Source organism: Montipora capricornis, chromosome 3 (genome assembly GCF_036669925.1).
Source record: "Montipora capricornis isolate CH-2021 chromosome 3, ASM3666992v2, whole genome shotgun sequence".
Classification (NCBI taxonomy): Eukaryota; Metazoa; Cnidaria; class Anthozoa; order Scleractinia; family Acroporidae; genus Montipora; species Montipora capricornis.
The window spans coordinates 9419739-9425877 of NC_090885.1; the positions used below are offsets into that span (position 1 = coordinate 9419739).

Consider the following 6139-nt stretch of genomic DNA (forward strand, 5'->3'; position numbering starts at 1 on the left):
AAATTAATTCGTTCTAATGCAAACTGGGGAGTATTTTAAGCACTTTGAGAGACTTTATTGCTAGTTTCAAATTACCTTGAAGCAATTTTTGACATACTACTCATTATTAATGCAGAATGTGCTACGGCATTGGAACAGAATTCATGGGCTCTTAAACGGGATTAAAGCAAGGCATCTGTATATCAGCATCTGAGCAAATTAAAAGGCCTTCGTAATAATTGTAGTAGAGCGAAAGATCAGCTAAGTATTGTACAGGATATTGTTCATAAACGCAAACAAAGGAAAACTAACTTAATGGCCATTGAATGCCTTGGTTTATAATTATGACAATGACTTATGACTTGGTTCGGCACTGATTCGTGGCTAATGACATTGTGGGGCTGTAAACATCATTAAAAAAATAATCGAGGAAAGGATGTCGTTTAGGAGGCACTCTGAACTTGCAGCGGATAGCGAGGGTCTTTGGGAATTATCATTTAGGTGAGGGATTTTCAAGAGTACATTACTTTTCCATTTCGCGCAATAGTTTACCACGAAATATATATTTACATTGCCACTTGGATTCTGAATAGTTACCCTTGACATTAAAACTTTACGCCTTTAGGTGGAAGTACACAATTATAAATAAATCCCTCTGTACTTTTGGTGTTTTCTTGATCTGTTTGAACTGTACGTTGCAATTAGGTTTTCGGGTTAAAGAAGATAACAGAAAAGTGTAGGGAGACCAAATTGGACGCAGAGCCGCTCGATGGAAAGCTGCTCGAGCGGATCGTAAAAACTTAGGTTACGGTATTCTCTACTCATTCTCAGAATGGCCTGGTTCACAATTGTATGGAATGGAGACCAATTGAGGGAGCTTACTCTGCTCTGTCCTAGAGATGAAGGGAGCAGGGATGGATGGATGGATAGATGGATGGATGGATGGATAAATGGGTGATTTAATAAATTCTTTGCGCGTCGATGATGAAATAGGGAATCTATCAATTTTTCGGTATTTCTATTACAGCTCACATTTATACACTGGGCTCCTGCATCACATTCAAACACTTTTGGAAATATCGGAAAAACTCAAGGCAGTAAATCAAGAAGAACAAGATGTCGCTTTTTCACACTTTGAACCTTCTGGGCGGCGAACACAAATTCGATCTTTGCTCCGCTCAGATAAATCACTTTTTATAATAGCCCAAAACTGAGAATTGAAATATTGAGTATCTAAAAATTTGAAATGAAGATTGTAAAGGAAATTTGATTGTTCTTTTCTTTCGACCGAAGACAGTCCTCGAAACAAGCCGGAATCAAATCTTAGGTCTCTCATTCGTCATGAATATGCAGCATTAAAAGGAATGCTCTTTCAAATCTATTACGCTTAATCACTATTTTTCTCTTTGTAATTATGACTGTAAAAACTCTTTTAATTCCAAATCTATATGTGTAAAATGTAACTTGGGCCCGTAGTCTTGATCAAGGATCGCGGAGACCACTTTAAAGTGGTAGGGCTAAAAACTGGCCAATGCAAACAAACGCTAAGGAAGTGTCATCTTACTTACAACCTTAATAAATATAACAAAGACGTCCTCACTTGTTATACTATCCAATGCTGGTAATGTCTTCTACGAGCCTAGAGAGCCCCATCAGGCCGACGCTTATCTCCGGTTTCTGTAGCATGAAGCGACTAAGAGTATTTCTACTCTCCCTTGGGTGGGACGCCAGTCCATCGCAGGGTTATCCCCAGCATTAAATTCGCCGGTACCCATTTACACCTGGGTGGAGAGAGGCATCGTGAGAGTAGTCCAAGAACACAACACAATGTCTCCGGCCAGGACCCGAACCCGGACCACTCGATCCGGAGTCGAGCACACTAACCATGCGGCCACCGCGCCTCCCACCTATCCAATGCAGTCATTATGCTAAATAAACCTACGTACCCATGCTACGTTTTGAAACTGCTCGCAGTGCCGAAGTTTCTCTTGCGGTTCTCATTGTGGGAAGCAAACTCCTGTGCGGCGTCAGCTATAGAGACATGGTCTGTTCTCTGCTTGTGGCCATTCAACACTGCTAGGTTGCTAAACCTTTCGTCACCCATCCTGGATCGACGCCATGCAGATGAAAATGAACGCTCGCCGGCGGCGCTGGTGGCAGGATTTACGGCAAGCAGCTCACAGATATTTTGGACATCCTGAGTTAGCTTCTTTTCTGGTTCTGGAAACAATGACACCGCCAACAGGATTTCGTCAAAACATGATACTTTCTCTTTTAACATAACTTCCAAAATACTTAGTTGCCCAGATAGCGCCCCAGTATCAACATCTTCGCTGTATGATGCTTCAAGAAACTTGAACTCTGCGTCATAGTTTCACCATTAGCAGCTGTAACCAAGAGGGTCTCCATCTGGGCGTAGGAGCTGAAGCTTTCCTGGTTAAAGCGCTGATCGATAGCACTGACGATAAGATCAATATCCTCCTAATAGACCCTTCTAAAGTAATATTTGGCAGTTTGGGGATAGCTTGGTGCACCAGCACCAACCTCCAGTCTGGCCGGAAGTATTGGTTTGCCAACCATAACATAGGAATGGTCGAAACTCTAATCAGTGCGCATTTTTGTGAGCATCTCCTTTGTTAGATTTGCCAGGCGTCATCCACTGACAGCAGCTACCTTAGTACCAGGAAGAGTCTGATCTATTCAACTTGACGGCGAAGCTGATACAATAAAATAAAATAAATGATTTGTGATTTACCTCGCGCCAGTGCTCTCTCCGTTTCCTCTGTTCTTGTCAACAGAGATCTCAAATGGAAGCACGAAAACATGGTTACAATCATACCGTAGAGAAGGTGGGTATTCAGTGCGGTAAAAATTTCACGACTGTACCTCCCCTCAGTATCAACGGTATCTTTGACTTCTCAGGCCTTATCCTCGTTCTGATTATGTCCATGGTGGTTCAAACAGCAGACTGAAACCTTCAGTTCACACACCCCCAAACGGGCTGAACATCCATGGTGATGCATATGATGCTAAAAAAAAAAAACAAAAAACAAAACAAGACCCTTTAAAATTGCATGAATTTTTAACAGTGTGGTGTTTAATACACTGAACTTAAATGCAGTGCACTCGCTGATCCGACACTGTAGTAACCTGTGAGCAGGCTCTCGTCCCGCGTTAATCGCAGATATTTTTATTCGACTTGTCTTGAAATGGCGCTCGAGCGAACAAGGGAAGGGGGAGCCTGCAACGGTCTCCATACGATTACATTCTTCTGTATTGATTAGCTGCAGGCTCTTCTTTCCCTCGATTGCCTCATCCATTTTGCCTTAAAATGTGTGCAATTCAAAAGTAACTCTGAACAACTCAACATGGTTAGCGCTTTTTTCGATTGAATTGATTTTATGGAAATACGCATTGCGTACCTATATTAAGCAGGCTGTCGGCCAATGGGTACATTTCTCGCCGCATACATGAAGATATCAACCCGTTGTGGAAAAAAAAAAAATTAGCATATTTCTCGTCGCCAGTGTGAGTTATTTTTAGTCTTATATAAAACAGAAAAACATCGTCCTTGTGTTTGTCAGGTATTTCAAGAAGGAGGAGAACTTACTAAAAGCAAACATTTAGGTGAGTTTATTTGGTTTAATGCTGTGGGTAGTGTGGGAGGCAATTCGGTAGTTGCCAATTCAAAATGAAACCGGAAGGAAGAATGAATATTCCTTCTCTTTGTAGGTGCCGTGTTTAATATTTCCTTTCTGATTTGAGTGAATCTATGGCCAAAAAATGTTTGTAATTCCCGTCATTCGGCACGCTTATCGACTAGCATCGACTGTAACCATTCATCTATTCGTCTATTTCCATGCTTTGGATTGGTCAAATTTGTGTCTTCTCTCGAGATTACATGCATCTATCTGCGAACATGTATCACAAACGCAATGTCTAGCAAATTTAGCAAAGCCCATTACTTAAGATTTCTTAGAGTTAGGAACAGGAGGGGTTGGTATGAAATTTAAGACCTCTAGAAAGGAGTTTAACCTCGTCATTTGAGGTAGCCTTTTTGTGAGAATATTTTAATGTATTTCTCCGCGTTCATCGCTTTGGTTTACATAGGTAGCCACATGATTTCGCATATAGGCAGGAGTAAATTTTTTAAAGACTAGCAAATTCGGGCGAGTGCAGTTTGTGGTCTTCGAAAAAATTTATAAATTGCTTATTTAATCCAAATTTTAAAAAAAATATAAATCAGCGATAACAATTTTGAATGACGTTTCAATAACTCGATCATCATTTTGAAATTTATATTCCAAATGGTCTTGATAGCACAAGTTTTACTAATCTTTTTAAAAATGCAGCCACACTTTTGAGTTTAAGGAACATGTTTCGATGTTTGAAACATCATCAGCCATAGTTAGTGGAACATTAGAATTTTTACGAGATAATCCATGTATACTGGGCTTCTGATAGGATGCGGTAAAAAATAAAGATTACACGGAATTTGAAATTGAAATTGAAATTGATTACACGCTTTTGAGTTTAAGGAACATGTTTCGATGTTTGAAACATTATCATCAGCAATAGTTAGTGTAACATTAAAATTTTTACACGATAATCCATATTTACTGGGCTTCTGATAGGAGAGGGAAAAATTAAAGACTACACAGAAATTTTTGGCCATATTATACGTAAACGTGAGTTTATTATGTGGAAATTACACCGGATTATACGGAAATTTAAAATTTTAATTATAAAACTAATAATTAGGCCCGTCCAGTGTATTTACATGCTTACGGTAAGTCAGGACTCGAAATTGCGACCAACACAGTCGCATATGTGACTGCATTTTTCCCCTTTGTGATTAAAATATATGAAGGAGTTACCAATTTGCGACCAGCTTTCACTGTTGAATTCAAAGGGTTAGCAGTTGACATTTGTTTCAATTTGGAGATGTGAAGCAAAATTCTAATATGATAGGACCGCGATCCATTCCCTCGATCATTGACCAGCAGTTTTTTTACACATAGGTATTGCGGGCTCCTCTTTTCCCTACGATTACAAATGATACAATTTAATTTGCGACGAAAACTTGCACCTAAAATTTCATATATCTTGTCGCAACATTGCGACACGATATTTCTTTAAATTTAAAATTAAATTTCCCAGGGTATTTGTAATTTATAATACAGGATCTAGTGACCAGGCTCATTGCCGAAAAATGCGTGGAAACTGCTTACGACCTTTCATCTTGCGAACAAAATGGCGTGTATTCTTCAATCGATCTTCAATGTTCAGGAAAATAAGTGTTTCAAAACAGTCGATCTGTTTGGCTTTTATGTTTGTGAGGATAGTAAGCAGCTGCTTTATCACTAATATCAGGCAATTCTTCTGTTTATGCGGAAACTATCAATACAATGATTCTTTGTAGATTAAATAAACTCAAACTAACCAATAATTTTATAGAAAACACAACAAATATAGCAAATTCATATTAAAAGAACCGCAACACTTGGCCATTGAGAGTACAAGCTATAACGGCCGTAGCCACACATCCAGGACCTCATCTAGCCGAGCGCATGGGAAGATTATAGAATGGCGAACATTATTTGGAATTTATCCGGCAAAAATCGCTGTTTGGTCCCGGAGTGGAGTTGAGGTGGTTAGAAATTTATCTGGCCTTAAGGCTGTGGTGTTTTTTTTGACGATTCGGTCCGCTTTGTGATGCGAGAGCAATTTGTGGGACGAGATTGCCGCGAGTCACCAGCCTTCTTCTCTTTATGAGGAGAAATGATAGCTAACGACATGGTAAAAATTCGTAAGCCACAAACCGGCCTAAAACGGATCCAGTTTGCGCTCCGATTGCAGAGAAAAGGTGAGGACAACTCTACGTAGAGGTAAGTGAACTTTATTTCTACATTCACAGCTTACTTTAACAGAGGGTCTCAATAGGGTAGTGGCTTTTAGTGGCATTAGGATTTGCATTTGAATACACTGCCGGAGGAAGAGTTCCTGCCTTGTCTTTAGTAGTCTCGCTCCTCACGGTTCTCTGACGCACAGGACGGTACTAAGTTCTCCAGCCAATCGTTCATAGTCTGTTCCTCCCCTTTAGAGAGGAAGTGGAGTCACAAACCTTGCATCCTTGAACAACATTCCAGTCTGTGGCCCT

General features: G+C 40.0%; 1 protein-coding gene and 1 pseudogene across 2 annotated transcripts in view; one reads left to right on the plus strand and one right to left on the minus strand.

Moving 5' to 3' along the window:
- Positions 1 to 3477: 3477 nt before the first annotated feature.
- Positions 3478 to 6139, plus strand: part of LOC138042113 (uncharacterized) — an 18382-nt gene continuing 15720 nt past the window's right edge. The window contains exon 1 of one of the 2 annotated variants that reach the window (XM_068887870.1): positions 3478 to 3606. The gene's annotated coding sequence lies outside the window, so the exon portion shown is untranslated. The remainder of the gene's footprint in view (positions 3607 to 6139) is intronic. The other variant, XM_068887871.1, reaches the window with a different exon arrangement.
- Positions 6079 to 6139, minus strand: part of LOC138039813 (uncharacterized) — a 1113-nt pseudogene continuing 1052 nt past the window's right edge.